The sequence below is a fragment of the Cibotium barometz genome, chromosome 29 (assembly GCF_041138505.1).
Source record: "Cibotium barometz isolate CiBa-2024 chromosome 29, ASM4113850v1, whole genome shotgun sequence".
NCBI classification, from domain to species: Eukaryota; Viridiplantae; Streptophyta; class Polypodiopsida; order Cyatheales; family Cibotiaceae; genus Cibotium; species Cibotium barometz.
In genome coordinates, this window is record NC_141074.1 from 33,863,137 (window position 1) to 33,881,708 (window position 18,572).

Here is an 18,572-nt window from a genome sequence, read left to right on the forward strand (position 1 = left end):
CTGAGTTCTAGAATTTTCAAGCTTCATTTTGGTTGAATTTGGACAAGATTTAGACCAGTTTGGCTCCCTTTTTTATTTGATTTAGACCAGTTTGGCTCCCTTTTTGATTTGGTTTGATCCAGGAGAGAGGAGAGATAAAAATATCATATGATTTTTTAGTTTAAAACTCATCCACACTTGTGAAATAGGCACCTCCTTAAAGGGCCCCCTTCTCCTTACCAATGTGTCAAAAATGAATGATTACTCTAAAATATATCATTTTTTAATTAATACTTCATAAATTTTAACTAATAAATCTAGTACTCAATCAACTCTTCATCTTATGTGGGAATTTACTCATTTTTGGGTATTTTCTTTTTTTCTTTAGATTTATCTTATCCCAACACTTGGATTAATCTTATTGGTCCATAGGAACCTTAATTGGACCATAATCCAAAATTTTCAAAAAAATCTTGACCCTTAGGCTAAGGTCTTCTAAATCATTTTTAATTAATTTCAATTGCACCTTGGACTATTGCTACCCAAGTACCACTGTGCTTTGCTAGCGATAGAGTCATGATGGTGGTCAACAACAAAAAGTTGATAATACCATACTACAAGATGGATTTCTATGATGTTGAATGCAAAAGGTTACAAGCCTCTTCCATAGAAGCCCCTCTACACAATGACCTACCATCTGTGTCAATAACCGACTCTGTTAGAGCATCTACTCCTTCAACCTCATCCTCACCTATGAAGTTCGATGTCAAAACCTCACAATCAACAACAGCTATTCTTGAAGAAGTTCCCACAACACAACCATCTATCTTTAACAAGGAACTCAAAGGAAAGGCCCTAGAGCCTATACATCTTCGACAAACCTCATCAAAGGAGACAACCACATGCTCAAAGGCCTCGTTCATCAAGACAACCACTCCACAAGAGACTCTAGCCTCATCATCGTCAACAATGCCCATGAGTCTCAAACCTGCAACCTCAACGCCAGCAAAAGTCAAGGAGGGCCCCAAACCTTCCACATCAACCCAAAAGAAAACTCCACCATGACAACCACAACCAAGGTATCTTAATAGTATCAAGATGTGGGTGGCAATGCAGCTACTTGTAGCTCAAGGGTAGCTCAAGGCTACTATGAATGTGAGACCTCACTGCCCCCTCTGCGCATCGGATTCCTGGTTGTTAGCAGCGGAAGTAGCTTCCTCTTACGTGGGGCAGGGTTTTCCACTCAGGGCCTCGCCCTCGAATGTCCGGGCATGACACTAATCTAGTGGTCATTCCAAAACCGAAACCGGGAAAATTTCCCTTGCCCGAAAAACGGGGACGATTCTATCTTTTTGATTTTCTTAACAAATTTTCTAACGGGGTCAAGAGATTAAACTACCCTTCACCTGATTAACCCAGATAAAAGGAAAACTATTACAGACTTAACTTGAAGAAATCAATGCTTTTTTCCTAACCGAATCAGGCACAGCCATTGATCTAATCATTAGAGAAGTCTTCAGGTTTTTATTTAACTACTCGAGTTCGAAGCGTATTCCTATTATTCAATTTCATTATTAAAACTCCACTCATTCCAGCCTAGGGTTAGCCACCACCCAACCACTGGAATCGGTAGAACCAGACAATTACTCACCCACCCATAATTGAATGCCTTTCTTAACTTTTGCTTTAGAATACAGGTATGCACACACTCCTCTTTAAAACTTTAACTTATAAAACAATCCATTAACAAAACAATTATGGTTTACAGACATCATAACTCAAAAATTCCATCCAGTCCCTTGTTTCTAAAAAAAAAGAGAATCACTCTCGACTCTCCGTTGAGACCAACTGATCAGCAACAACGAGATCTAGTAATAGATTACAATAATCATTTGTCCATCATATATATCTTCCACGACATACGCATGGGTGTCCTAGGCACCGTGAGCCTGTGCATTGCGCCTGGTCAGAACCCTCCAGGATCCTTCTTAGGTGTCCTGGCACTTCACTGAGGGACCGCTTCATCGGCCCTTGTCCATTGTACCGGAAGCGCACCATTTTAACCGTATCGAGGTTGGTCAAGACCTGGGTAGGTTTTGCCGCATGAGCTATCCTTTGAACACTCCCCGCCAGCTGTTACATCCGAACTTCCCTTAGAAAAACACATACCAAATGCTCCCTCCAGCATTCTGGCGTAAGACAGTCCTTTAAGAAAACAGGGTTTCTATGCAAGTTTTTAGTTTGATTTTCTTTTGAAAACAATGAGTATATCTTAAATCAGTATCCCCCAAAACTTCTTGATCATAATTCTGAATTCCATAATAAAATTCCTTGAATTCTGTAACCTTGATCCACAGATCGATTCGAAGGGTCTCGAACTTAGTTTCAGATTTGGCGGGAGATTTGAGAATATTTTCCTCAACTGGACACATCTTCTTTCCTCGAAACTGACAAAAGAGTTTGGTCTTGGTCATAGTCTGATTCAAGGTTCAAGTTTGATAAGATTTTTCTAGAACTATCTTTCTTGAAAAGGGGTGATATTTCAGTTACTATTTTATTGAATTTCATTCATTGAATATTCACTTAACTGATTTCTAAATTAATCACGAATTTCGATAAGGAATAAATTAATCATTTATCTAAATATTTTGACTTCGATAGATTTTTGAATTTTCTCTTTACAATCCGAGTGAATATAAAACAATAGAAATTTCTCTCTCAGAGTATTTACTTATTATTCATTTATCAAATACTCATAGATATTAAACATAGAATTAAAGAGAATTCTAATTTTGATATAAAAATTCTTCATGCATCTATTTATGCATAAAAATCAACTTTAATGGGAATAACACTTTTATATAAAAGAAAATCCTTTTTTTTGCATCTATTTATGCATAAAATCAAATTTAAAAGGAATAACACTTTAAAAATAAAAAAATCCTTTATGCATCTTTTTATGCATAGAAATTAAATTCAATGAAAATAACACTTTTATAATAAAAAAATTTCCATTATGTATCTTTCTATGCATAGAAATTAAATTCAATGAAAATAATACTTTTACAATAAAAAAATTTCCATTATGCATCTTTCCATGCATAGAAATTAAATTCAATAAAAATAACACTTTTATAATAAAAAAATTTCCATTATGCATCTTTCTATGCATAGAAATTGAATTTAAAAAAATATACACTTTTATAATAAAAAAATTTTCATTATGCATCTTTCTATGCATAGAATTAAATTCAATGAAAATTCTATGCATCTTTCTATGCATAGAATTGAATTCAATGAAAATAACACATTTATAATAAAAAAAAATTCATTTATGCATCGTACATAGAAATTGAATTTAATGAAAATAACACTTTTATAATAAAAAAAATTCCATTATGCATCTTTCTATGCATAGAAATTAAATTCAATGAAAATAAGACTTTTTCAATTAAAAAATTCCATTATGCATCTTTCTATGTATAGAAATTAAATTCAAGGACAACAACACTTTTATAATAAAAAAAGTTCCATTATGCATCTTTCTATGCATAGAAATTAAATTCAATGAAAACAACACTTTTATAATAAAAAAATTTCCATTATGCATCTTTCTATGCATAGAAATTAAATTCAATGAAAACAACACTTTTATAATAAAAAAAATTTCCATTATGCATCTTTCTATGCATAGAAATCAAATTCAATGAAAATAACACTTTTATAATAAAAAAATTTCATTATGCATCTTTCTATGCATAGAAATTAAATTCAATGAAAATAACACTTTTATAAAAAAATTCCATTATTCATCTTTCTATGCATAGAAATTAAATTCAATGAAAATAACACTTTTATAATAAAAAAATTTCCATTATGCATCTTTCTATGCATAGAAATTAAATTCAATGAAAATAACACTCTTATAATAAAAAAAATTTCCATTATGCATCTTTCTATGCAAGAAATTAAATTCAATGAAAATAACACTTTTATAATTAAAAAAATTTCATTATGCATCTTTCTATGCATAGAAATTAAATTCAATGAAAATAAGACTTTTTAATAATAAAAATTCCATTATGCATCTTTCTATGTATAGAAATTAAATTCAGGGACAACAACACTTTTATAATAAAAAAATTTCCATTATGCATCTTTCTATGCATAGAAATTAAATTCAATGAAAATAATATTTTTATAATAAAAAAATTTCCATTTTGCATCTTTCTAAGCATAGAAATTAAATTCAATGAAAATAACACTTTTACAATAAAAAAATTTCTATTATGCATCTTTCTATGCATAGAAATTAAATTCAATGAAAATAATACTTTTATAATAAAAAAATTTTCATTATGCATCTTTCTATGCATAGAAATTAAATTCAATGAAAATAACACTTTTATAAAAAATTCCATTATTCATCTTTCTATGCATAGAAATTAAATTCAATGAAAATAACACTTTTATAATAAAAAATTTCCATTATGCATCTTTCTCTGCATAACTTGAATCCACACGAACTGACATTGTTTGATGCATGACCAATCCAACTTTTTTTCCCATGGAATATATTTTAGGAAGTTGATCCATTAGACTCAAACACACAAACCAACCCTCATTAGTCCCACCACAAACAAACCAACAAAATTGAGTGTGGCACATATCAATGATGAAGAAACTTTATTCCATGAGGGACACCCATCTGTATCTACATCAACAACCTATAAACCTGTAGGAAAGTCAGCCCATACGAGGCAAGCCACTATATCTGAGGGAGCACCTCTATGAGATAGAGCCTTGGGAATCTTCATAAAAAATTCTTCCACACTACATAAAAGATTTATGATGTTTGGTTTTGGTAAGTATAACTTGGAAAACTAATTATATGGTGAAATTATTCTTTTTACCTATCTGAGCTCTCCGAAAGAGTGTGGACGTCTACCAGCAATATGTGTGAAAAGCATCTCTCACCTGCAAGTAAACAAGACAAAAAATGAGATGCATTTCGAAAGCACACAAAGTTTCAAAATAAATTTGCGATGGAAAGTACTCTTACTAGTCATGTCCATGATGTCACGTTGTCCTAACACCTCCCCCTCTTGAAGATGCTCTAGAGGGTCTCTCTCTTGATCTTCATTTGTGGGGTCGCCCTCTTGAACATCATGCATAATGTCAAGACGTCTCTTTGTTCGCCTCTCACGTTGCACTTGAGACGATGTAGATGTATGCTCTTGGTGTGATTGTGGCACTTGTGACAGTGGTGTGGATGGTTTTGGGGCCACGCGCGAGGATCCAACTACTGGAGACTGGGTCAAGTTTGTTGGCTATGGGGAAGGTATTCTAGAGTCTTCTTGAGTTGGGGGCTCTCTTTCAAGCTCAGATTGGTAATTCTTAAATTCTTCAAGAAATAGATCAAGATAATTTAGTAAAAAGGTAGAAATCCTCAGACCTTTTTGTATATGTATATGTATGTATATGTGTATATGTGTATATATATATATATATGTATGTATATATATATATATATATATATATATATATATATATATATATATATAACATATGTATATGTATCTATGTATATGTATATGTATATGTACATGTATATGTATGTGTATATGCATATGTATATGTATATATATATATATGTATATTTATATGTATATGTATGTAGGTATATGTATCTATTTATATGTATATGTATGTACGTATGTATATATCAAAACTTAACAACGTTTCTTTAAAATTTGATATGCCAAACCTTAAATGTAACATGAACTATGTATGTACGTATGTATGTATATATGTACAAATTTGTAAAAAAATTGGACAGCATCTCCTTTTGATTTTCTAAAAAATCCCAAAATAAACTTCAAAACTTAATAATGTTTCTTTAAAATCTAACATGCCAAATTTTAAATGTAACATGAACTTTGTATGTATGTAGGAATTTAGTATATAATTTAGTGTATGTATGTAGGCATGTATTTATGTATGCATATGTATATAGTACATATATGTTTACATATGTATTTGTATATGTATATATATGTATGTATATGTATCTAATATGTATATGCATATGGATAGTTTATATATATTTATATGTATGTATAGGTATGTATTTGTATAGGTAGGAAGGTTTACATATACATATACATATACATTTACAAGAATATAATTCAGTAGAAAGAAAAAAAGTACCTTTTTCTAGGAGCTCCTCACTTGGAGGCACATGATTTTGAGGATAGTCCAACCACCAAAGGACATCTCTTATATTCCCAATCAGAAATCTCTCTCTCAACCCATTCCTTCGGGTACATTGTTTTCGAGGAATTTGGATCTACCCATTCTTTGATTGCTTCCGTCTCTTCGTTCATTAGACCTTGGCCAATGAGTAGCTAGACCCACCTACATATCCAAAATAAAACAAATAGCACTAAAATATATTTTTTAATGCGTATATGTATTTTCTGTAAAAATAGAATGGCATTAGACGATATATACCTGTAGACAACCCTCTTTGCGGCATTCTCCACCTCAGGTTGCTTTTGGCCTTCCTTCACTTTTCCAGTCTTTGCCCACACCTCATGGAAGACCCATGGTATGTGTTTCGGTCGCTCCTCTTTCACCCATTGCATAAATGGTGGGGTGTAGATAACATCATCATATACCAATAAACCCTCCAAAATAGAGTCTGCCTCCCCTATGAGCTCTTCCCAATACAACTCTTTCTTCATATGCAGCAATGTCTTTTTGTTATCCCCAAACATCTCCGAAATTACCTTGTCCTTCGCCCTCCTGGCATAAGCATTTGAAGCAATTCCGTCTTCCTATTTCAGCATCATACCAAAGCCATAAGAGATTAGATGTGTTAAGGTTAGTTTATGTTAAGGGAGGTTTATTGACATGTGACATACCTTTGAGATGAAATCCGAGATATGGTGACGACTGTGTAGAGCTTTTTTTTTTGTCAGAGCAACCAATCCCTTCTTAGACTAATCATAGTTATATACGAGTTGAAAGAATGCATCACCATTGGTGGATGGGTTTGCAATTATGAGCATCTTGTATGCTCTATCTCGAAATGTTTGCTCTACAACACGTCTGGCTTTCTCACATTTTGTCTCATATTCTTGCAACCCCATGGCATGTCTATCAATGCATGATATAGCTTGCTTCACCACATTTTTAAACGATGTCTACGTATAATGAAAAGGACTCATTATCACTCACACGATTAAAAAACATTGATAATCCGTTTATTAATAAAAGATGGGAAATGCAAACACTACCTTCCACACAAGCTGTGCCAAGATTTTAGCTGGAGCATTGTACCATTGCTCTCCACTTTGTCGCTCCAAACTAAGCTCCATTAAAGCCCACCTCCTTATGTCTTCACCAAGGTAGTCCAATATGGATGATTTGTCTGCCATTCCAAATTGTTGAAACATGAAGATCTCATGTGACAATGTGGGTGTAACACTAGTGCGCACCAATCTGTTGTAAAGAGTCACAAATGAGCCAAGAACTTCACAATGACTTCACAATGTCGGTAATTAAGTAGAGAGAGATCACTTACTCATTTTGAGATTGCAAAGCCAATAGCAATTCTCCTTCTTGCTTCTTGTCCACAACCAAAAATTGACATTTGACCCGGACATGGTGTGAGGGGCTATGAGACCAAGCTAGAGAAAACAAAATAAAGATATTACAATATATTACTTTTAATGTTACATAAAATCACTCTATGGCATTCAAAAGAACATACCTTCGTGCACTCGAGACATCCATGCCTTCACACGATGATTGCCATCCCAAACAAGAAACTTCTTAACTGAGATCCTCCCACTCAGTTTCTCTGATTTCATCCTCAAATCTGTCATGTACCACCCAGTATGGTCCCCATTCTTGCAAGTCTATTTGTGTGACCGTGAAATACATAGAGCTTTCGGGACGTGTAAGTGAAACTAAAAAAGGAGGAGATGCTTCGATATAGCCATGGCAGTCAAAGGAATCACGAAACACCTCAAGTTGGCTAGAAACTGTACGGATGGCTTCATTTGGAATCAACCTACATAAAGGGACCAATGGGGTAGAGGATTTGCGTTGCACAAAAAACTTAGTGAATACATCACCAAGAAATCCCAATTCAATAGATTTTCCAAGAAGCCTTCTATGGGCTTGACCAGTACTAGATTCAGGCATCTCCGTGTGAGTTGGAGGAGGTGAGCTCATTGAGCCAATTTCGTTCAACACAAGCGCTTCTTCCTCATGAACAAGAGAATTATGCGCTTCTGTTTTCTCTCTAACAGGAGATACATGTGAGGACACAGGTGTTCGTGATTGAGCTTCCTCGCTAAGAGTCAAACAAACACGCCCAGATCTAAGTGAGCATCCCTTGTTGTCTGTAAGACACACACACCAAGCCCAAGTAAGTATATCTAAAAACATAAAAACACAATCTCAGTAGAATCTTGGCTATTCACATCAAATACCTTTCTTAGTCTTTGCTTGTTTTTTCCCTGCTTTTCTTGGAGCCATCTCTCTCTCTTTTGCCTTGGATATGAGTAGCAAACACTTTGAGCTAAATGACAGATAGGAGACGAAAGGTCAGTACATCTCTCTAAGGCCGGCCATGGCGACGGCGGCTGGCTGTGGGGGCCCCTCAAGGGGATGGGGGGGTTGGGAGGAGTCCCTCAGGGGGTTGAAAGGGGTAGTATAGGCCTAGACTGGCCAGAGCAACGGGGGGCAAGGGGGGGGATGTGTAGGATGTGCAGGTCCCTGGCAGAGCCGGGGGCAGGTCTACACTAGACCTGCCCCCGACTCTGCCGGGGGGCCTGGACTGGCCGGAGCAACGGGGGGCAAGGGGGGGATCACCAGGATGTGCAGGTCCCCAGTGAGACAGAGCCAGGGGTAGGTCTGCGCTAGTGTAGACCTGCCCCTAGCTCTGTCGGAGGCCTGGACTGGCCGGAGCAACGGGGGGCAAGGGGGGATCACACGTGCTTGGAGGTAGACCCTGGCCGCCTGCTCCAATAGCTTGTTCTTCAGCTCCACCTATGACACGTCGCACCACAGCTGCTCTGGCGTCTGGCCCTTGCTTTCACTAAGCAAATCCCGCAAGCTCCTGTAGTGAAAGATCCCCCCGCCCTCGCCCTCGCCCTCCACCACCGCCGCCTCCACCTCCACCACCACCACCGCCGCCTCCTCCCCCTCATCACCATCGCCGCCATTCTTATCTTCATAATTTACCCCCGTTGCTCTGGCTAGTCCAGGCCCCCAGTAGAGCCGGGGGCCTGTACTTCCCTCTCAGCCCCCCTGAGGGACTCCTCCCATCCCCCTTAGGCCGGCCATGGCGGCTGGTTGTGGGGACTCCTCAGGGGGATGGGAACCACACAAATGTCATCTCCAAAAGTAGCTCAGAACAACAGGAGGAAATCTGGAGTGCTTACCTTCTTGGCCCAAGCTTAGAACTGGAGGAGAATATCAAGATCTGCTGCCCCAAGCTTCGCAGAGGTGGTCTCTATAGCCAGAGAAGGTGGAGAAAACAGAAACAAAAGCCTAAGAAAAAATAAGCAAGCCCATGTAGGAAAGAAGTGTTCCTTTCTAAGGAGATTGCATTAAAGTTCGCTACCTCCCTCCACATCCCTCCTTGTCAGTAAATCTCTCCACCTCTCTCTAGATTTTGTCTTCCTTCAAGGTCAATGTTGGAGCACGTGAAAATGTTTGTTTCTCAAGTGTTGAAAGCCCAGAGAAGTGCAGGTCCTTGAAAAATACAGATGGATATTGTGAAGGATATGCTGTTTTCCTCCATGATGAATCAAAATGATGAGCTACCTACAAGTATTGGGGATCATGAGCTCTACAATTTTTTGGAGGAGTTGAGTCCTCTTGTGGAAAACCAGAGGTCAGTATTCATTCTGTAACTTAATTATATTTGGATGTATTTTTCTACATTCGGTCCTCTCTTTATTGTGAAATTATGTTTTTTAGGTTTAGAAGCATTGTATCCCAGGAGAAAAGAAAATTGATGCCAACAGGAGAGGGCTTTGATAGCATCCTTCTTATACAGAGAAGATCTCGGTATTCATTTATACAAGGTAGCCGTTTCCTAGGACAAGGTGGCCCTGATGATAAATGTTATGTCTTTAAGATGTCTTTGCGAGAACCAGCACATCAGGTGTGGACTTGGTGAATCGCATGCGGTGTGATAAAAAACCCAGGACTTGGCAAAGTCCTGGGTTTTGTTTGATCACACTCATCGAGTTTTTGGTTGGTCAACAATGGTTTGTCATGTTTACTACCCAAGGTGAGACTACGTACTTCTATTTTTTTCTTTCTTTCATTTACCTTGAATGATTTTGCTGACTGAAAAAAATTCTCTCCAAAATCCTATAGTGTTCAAGAGTTGTTGACAATTGCCACATGCAAAATGAAGGAGGAGGATACAAAAAGCCAAGTACTATTTTGGGAAATGCTGAATAGCACAATGGAGCAATGCAGTTATGCACCCGCACACTTCTATGGGTTTATGGCGCTGATGAAGCAGGGTCAAATTGGTGTGCAGTTAGGACCGTTTTCAATGGGGGTCCGCACAACATTATGGAGGACAGGGAGCAAACATGCTTATTCCATTGGAAACAAAGTTTGATGAAGCATGCTAAACAATGTGTGAAGGCAGAAAGTCGACAACACCATATTGACTTGTGTGAAGAATGGAGATTGGCAACCAATAAGGAGTCAGCTTTCTTAAAAAGTAAAGAGATTCGTGAGAGTGGTGGAGAAATGGACATGTTTATGAGGGAAAGCTATCAGTAATGGATACGTGGATGAGTTGGTGGGAAGTACGAATAGCACATTGGGGCAACCTCATGTCAAAGGTGAGAAATTTTATGGAGAAATGATATGTTGTATGGATGTATTTGCATTGGAGTCAATTTTGTGAATTCATGTATGAAACCTCTTGTGTGCAGGTGGTCTTAAGCTCGGTGGATTTAGCACAAACCCCTCGAACAAACTTATCTGAAAGTGTACATGGGAGTTGGCTTGCTGCTGGTGAAGGATATAAGGAAAAGGTTAGCTTGTATGATGCGTGCATTTCAGATATGGCAAACGCTTTACTACAAAGTGCAAAGCAATATGCATATCAGATGGGGAAGCACAAATGTGAGGGACCAAGCCTGAGCAAGTTGCTAGACAGGGTGGCAGCAAGGTCAAGACTGACACCACCACAAGTGGCTCGCATGGTCCATGAAACAATAGAGCTAATACTCCTATGTATGAGGAGGAATCAAGGCCTCTACATGGAGATAAGGAGACTATTCAACAGAAGAGGGTGAGGACAACGGAAGTAGACCAATGCTCACATAGTCCAGGTTATGTCATGCAGAGCAGACATCGTCAAAACCGGGGAACAGCAAGAAGAGTAAGTTTTGGAGATAGATTTAGAACAAATAGTGCAGCAAGTCACGGTTCAAGGGGAGGACCAAAAAGTCCAATGACTGGAGGAAACAAAGATGTAGGACATGAAGAGCCTAAATAACATTATGGCACAAGGAGCGGAGGACAAATGCATGTAAAGGAAGAGGCCGTTGGTGGATGCACAATGTTGGCCGAACCCCATTGAATTCAAAAGTCAAATGTTTGGGAGGTATTGATGGAAGACTTAAGTGCAACTCATACATACAGGGAAGCTCTATTGGAGTTATTGCCCCTAGCTTCTACTCAGAGTGACGACATCTTGGTCCGGGAGGGCCAAAGGCTCAAATGATGTGGTTTTGTCCTTTAGATGTTTCACACACATGGCATGTAGATCCAAACATAATATACAAGCCATTATACCCAGATATGTGGAAAGTGGATGTTGGGACCAACATAACCAGCCAAGAGGTAGAGAAATTAGTAAAGGCAGGGTTCAAGTTAGATGTTACTCATGAAGAACCTTTTGTGTCAGGGGTGGGAGAAACGTCCACACAAGCAGCGGGCAACAAAGAAAGTGACAAGAGGCCACATGATGCTACACAGAATACAAAGAGATCAACCAAGTGGCGACATTGGATTTCCAAAGAAGCAGAAAAGAGGATTGGTAGTGCTGAGGCCATGAGAGCGACAGTCCTTAATGAGAGTGCAATGCAGCCGTCCCCCTACTCTATTTTTCATTTGGCATGTGAGAGTGGAGAGGACTATTTTATACACATCAAGGTAAAACCTTGGTGTACATGTCCTGATTTCATGCAAAGAGAATCTAGAGGAAAGACTTACGTTGCATGTAAGCATATCTATTTTGTCTTCTTTTGCGAGTTTTGGGATTACATAAGAATGAGGATATGGTAATGCATCAACCGACACTATCACCAGAGGATGTGGGCAATATACTATCATGTCCTCGAAGCAAGGATGTTTGTGCCTATACTTAAGCTTTAATCAAGCCTCTCATGTTTGTGCCTACTTAAGCTTGTAAGGAAATGTGAAAATCTTTTTGTAAGAAAATTTGAACCCAATATTTTTGTCTTGCTTTGGGATGGAGTATACTATCATGTACTCTAAAGTCTTATTGTAGGTAGCTTGCGACGCTATGGTAAAGGAGTTGTACCAACCATATAAAATATGAACCGGGTATACTTGTTTTTACTTGTGTTGAAATAAATATTGGTCTTTGAGATTGATGTAACTAGGTGTTTTGATGCATCTCTCAAAACACTCAAAGATCCCAATTTCGACTACTCATATGATCAATGTAGACCCCAGTTAACACATTTTCTAAATTTTTAGCCTTTTGAACAAGATTAATCACCCTTAATGACAAAAACCAATCCATTAAGAGAAATTAGTTAAATTCAAGGATTTTTTGATAGTTTTAAGAAATTTTTTGAAAGATTAAGCTACTCCTAATACTTGCTAACACTCTAATCCAAATAATTTCAACAAAAAACACACAATTAAACTAGAATTGATGATCTTAGATCTATGTTTAAACTAAAGAGAGCTAACATTCACTAAGAAATGCATTCTCTTGCATTGTTTGATGCAATGGATGAAAACTAAGCCTAATACAAACTATGTGCAAGCCCTAAGAACATGAAAAATCACAAAAACAACAACAAAAATAATAAATTAATCTAAACCTTTGATAATTTATTTTGTACTTGTTTAAGTGTTGTTTGTGTTTAATTTCTTAAGCTTAAGACAAATTCTATCATGGGTTAGTTGATTGGTTTGATTTGGTGGATTTTATTGGACGTTTTTCAAGTATCCTTGTCATAAATTGTATGTATTGGAAGAAAGGTACATAGATGGTATGTTTGTGCCTATATTTAAGTTTCTTTGACATAAAATGTGTGTTTATATGTAGGAAGCTAGGTAGGTAGATATGTAGGTATGTATGTATGCATGCATGTATATGTTTGCGAGTATGCATGCATGTATGTATGTATGTATTGTACACATGTGTGTATATATGTATGTATATATGTAGGAAGGTAGGTAGGTAGGTATGTATGTATTGTACATACATATATATGTATGTATGTATATATGTATATATGTAGGAAGGTAGGTAGGTATGTTTGAGAATATGCATGTATATATGTATGTATGTATGTGAATGTATTTATTTCTCTTTCATAAATACTTACTATATAAAAGCTCACCAAAATGTATCATTTTTCTTACAAGCTCGCATAAAACTATCTTATCTCCAAAAAGCTCGCCAAATAAAGCTCGCAAAAAAATCAAACCCATCTATGACCACCCAAACCGAATCGTGGCCTCTGTTTGTTTTAGGTAATCCAACTATAAAGTCCATTGAGATACTCTTCCACTTGCCATTTAAGATCTCTAGTGGACTTAGTAAACCATCTACGTTCTGCTTTATTGACGTGGAACTTTTGAAAATTTAAGACATAGGCTTGGACGGCCTTACTTAAGCCAGACCAATAAAGTTATCTCTTAACTAGTGCATATGTCTTCCATATTCCGTGATGACTAGCACTCGGACTATCATGACATTTATATAAAAATGGTCCAAATTCAACCAAATTGAAATCTGGAAAATTCTAGAAATCAGTTGGTCTTGGTTAGAGCCTCCCTCTCCTATAAATAGAACTTGAGCCTTTGTAAAAAAAATAGGAGAATTTTACTATACCAGAATTATGCTGAAATAATGATAATTTTTACTATTCTCTCAAATTCTCTCCAAATTGAAGAAATTGGAGCTTCCCTCTTTCTTCAATCTCCATTGGTGGCTCCGTCAACATACCAAACCAATTGATTGGTTGGGGGCCTCTACCGTGATCAAAGAATCAAGCAATTTGTAAGGTAAAGTGTGAATTTTGATCTTTTTCCATAAATTCTCAATGTTTCTCTCTTCTCAACCCCTCTCAAGCTTGAGAACCTTAATTGGAATGGCTATTGAAGTTAATTGATGAATGGTAGTAAGGAAATACATAAATTTTTATTTATGCTTAATTTTAATGGTTTTTATGTAATTTCTCTCTCTCACTCAAAGAATGGTCATTCCCATGACCTATTCTCAATCCAAATGACGCTTCTCATGAAGCTTTTCTCTAATCTAAGAATAAATTCTATGCTTGTTTAATTGGAGACCAAATTAATGGCTTTTGTATGCTTTTAAGTTAGTTATTTCATGAGAATTTATGATTCAATCCATAATGGGTTAATGATCCAATTAGGGATCATTCTAATCATATCTATATTGTTAAAGTTCATTCTTTTAAAATAAACTGAGATTTATCAGTAATAGCAGTGGAGCTATGGCGAAATTTCTGTAAAATTTACATATAAAACATTTTCATTCAAAGTATGAAAAGAGGACTTCCTACCATATTCTAGGAATTATCATCCTAGATTAATTGAAAGATTTTCATATAGTAATCATGGAGAAATTGATTTTTACGTTTATGCATAATTATTGAATTAAGAAAAAGAGAAATTTCTAGTAATTGAATTTTATATTAAAAGAGTAATCCCCATGACCTTGGGAATCCATATATTCCATTGATTTAGAGAAAAGAATTAGAAGACTAAGATTATGTATAATTTATGTAAAAAATTCAAAGAAAGATTTTAGTTAAATTTATCTTTTTGTATAGATAAATTTTTAATGTTAAAAGAGGAATTCCCATTACAATTGGAATTCCATGATTAGATGAGAAAAGAGAATTTCTTTTCATATTGGAATTATGGGATAATTTATTTAATTTCAATGATAAAATTTTTAGATAAATTTATTTATCTATGAGAAATAATTAAATGTTAAAAGAGGAATTCCCATTACATTTGGAACTCCATGATTGGATGAGAAAAGAGAAATTCTTATCATATTGGAATTATGGGATAATCTATTTAATTTCAAAGATAAAATTTTTAGATAAATTTATTTATCTATGAGAAATAATTAAATGTCAAAAGAGGAATTATTACGACAATTGGAATTCCCTCATTTATTTGGGCAAAGAGAAATTTCTAACATATTGAAATAATGGATATTTTAATTTAGATGATTTTAATATATGAGAAATACTTGATGGGAAAAGAGGAATTCCCAGAACATTGGAATGTAATTAATTAAACGCAAAAAGAGGAATTCCCATGGTAATTGGAATCCTAGAAATTAAATGGAAAGAAGATGAAATTTTAGTATAAATTCAATTTATGGTTATTTTTACCAAATGAAGAAATATGGGTAGAATTGATTTCTATAAATCCCATGAATTCCTTTATTCAAAAGAAGAATATGAAATAAAATTCAATTGAGGAATTGAGAAGCAATATGAAAATATGGATAGAATTGATTTCTATAAATCCCATGAATTCCTTTATTCAAAAGAAGAATATGAAATAAAATTCAATTGAGGAATTGAGAACCAAATGAAGAAATATGGGTAGAATTGATTTCTATAAATTCCATGAATTCCTTTATTCAAAAGAAGAATATGAAATAAAATTCAATTGAGGAATTGAGAAGCAATATGAAAATAGTCGTCAGAAAAGAATCTAAACCAAGCAAGTGATTGAAGTTTAGAAAAAAGTCCTATTATCGATATCAATCTAGAAAAAAAAAGCTATTAAATAGTAATAACATGTAATAGTGATGTGACAAGATGTGTATCGGATGTGATAAGATGTGTAACGGATGTGATAAGATGTGTATCTGATATGATAAGATGTGTACGGGATGTGATTGGATGAGATGATGCGATAAGATGCGTATGGGATGTGATAGGATGTGATAAGATGCGTATGGAATGTGATAGGATGTGATAGGATGTGTATGGGATGAGGTAAGAAGTGTATCTGATGTGATAAGATGTGTATGGGCTATGATAGGATGAGAATGGTTGAGTTATAAAAGAATAGATGTGAAGGTGTATGTGAATGTATGAATGTGAATGTAGAAATGGATGTATGGAATGTGGATGAGGATGTTTATGAATATGAATGTGAATATGGATGTATAGATCTGGATGTATGGATGTCGGTGTGGATGTATGAATGTGAATGTGGAATTGGATGTGCGAATGAGGATGTGGATGTGCATGTATGAATGTAGAGGTGGATGTGGATGTGTGAATGTGAATGTGGAATTGGATGTGCGAATGAGGATGTGGATGTGGATGTGTGAATGTGAATGTGGAATTGGATGTGTGCGAATGAGGATGTGGATGTGGATGTATGAATGTGAATGAGGATGTGGATGTGCGAATGAGGATGTGGATGTGGATGTATGAATGTGAATGTGGATGTATGGATGTGAATGTGGATGTGGATATGGATGCATGAATGTGGATGTGGATGTCAAAGTATGGATGTGGATGTATGGATATGAATGTGGATATGGATGTATAAATGTGGATGTGGATGTATGGATGTGAATGTGGATGTGGATATGGATGTGGATGTGGATGTATGGATGTGGATGTGGATATGGATGTGAATGTGGATGTGGATATGGATGTATGAATGTGGATGTGGATGTATGGATGTGGATGTGGATATGGATGTATGAATGTGGATGTAGATGTGGATGTATGGATGCGGATGTGGATGTGGATGTATAGATGTGGATATGGATGTGGATGTACGAATGTGGAGGTGTAGGTGGAATAATGAATGCGAATGTGTATGTGAAATGATGTGATGTCGATATGAGTGAAAGGATGAGATGTGATGACATGTGAATTGGGATGTGAACAAATGATATGTGATGTGAATGAATCTGATGTGATGAGATGGAAATGATGTGATTGGATAAGAATGAGTACACATATGAATGGAATGTGGAATAAGTAATGTGGACTGATGAAGGATAATGTGGAAAGACGAGACTTCATTATAGAAACTGTATTTGTGAGACAACCTGTTTGTAAATGACTGTTTTATGTCAAGAATGTTGGGGAAGCATTTTGACCGTCTTGTGATTAAGGTCGTGTGGAAACCTAACTGATAAAGTTGATATATCTGACGGAGAGTCAACGGAGGACGTCTCGCGTAGCAAGGTCGGCCGAGGTCTTGACCAGCCTCAGTTCGATTTAAATGGTGAGCTTCCGGTACGGTGGATGAGGGACCAAGGAAGCTGCCTATGAGTGAAGCGCTAGGTGACCTCCGAAGGATCCTAGAGGGTGCTGACCATACGGTGCGCGGGCTCTGGGTCACCGAAGATACCCCCACATGCATTGTGGAAGATATTGGAACAAGGAGTAAGAGTTGTTTTCTGAAACCGAGTATGGATTTGGTTGATTGACCTTGCTGGTCCTCAACTGATGAGTCCATGGCTCTTTTATATGGATGTGTTGGTTGATCTTGCTGATCTTCAACGGAGATTCCATCTTGATTTTTATAAGTGATTATATTGCCGGGTACTATGAGCTAGGAACTATTGAAAAGGCCCCTGAGTGGACAGGTGGTGAGCGTTCTGGTTGCCAATGATGCCATAGGTACTCCGATGAAGGAATGATTGGAAATTAAGATTCAACCGGATATTTTGGAGGATTGTGATCAGTGATACTATGGTTTCATTAAATGATTGTTTTAAAGATGGCTGAATCTGTGAAAAAAGGCAATTTCATATTGGGTGTGTAAGTGGTATGACTGGTGCTAAATTTGCATGAATATCCAGCTAGGGGGATAGGGAACTCTTTTCCCTGGTACCCGGGACAAAACCTAACCAAATTCTAAATTGGATCCCATCACTACAGTGGTTGGGCGGTTGGCTAACCCATGGGATTGGATGGGGTTAGGATGGACTGATGGATCCGTAAAATGAGACTCCTTTCTGTTATTACAATAGATGAAGTAAATCCCGGATAGTAATTGTTCTATGGATAGGAATCAACGGCTGTGCCTCTTGATGGGGAAAAAAGCATTGATCTCTATGATCCAAGTGCAAGTTTCTTCCTTGATCTGGCTGAGTATCTTTATAGGTGCGGTCGGATCAGTTTGGTCAGTAATGATCTTGACTACGTTAGAGTAAAATTTTATCCTGGAGGAATCGCCTGTGCTTTCCGGGCAAGAGAAGTTTTTCCGACTTCGGTTTTGGAAGAACCGAGGAATTAGTCACCTATTCGGAT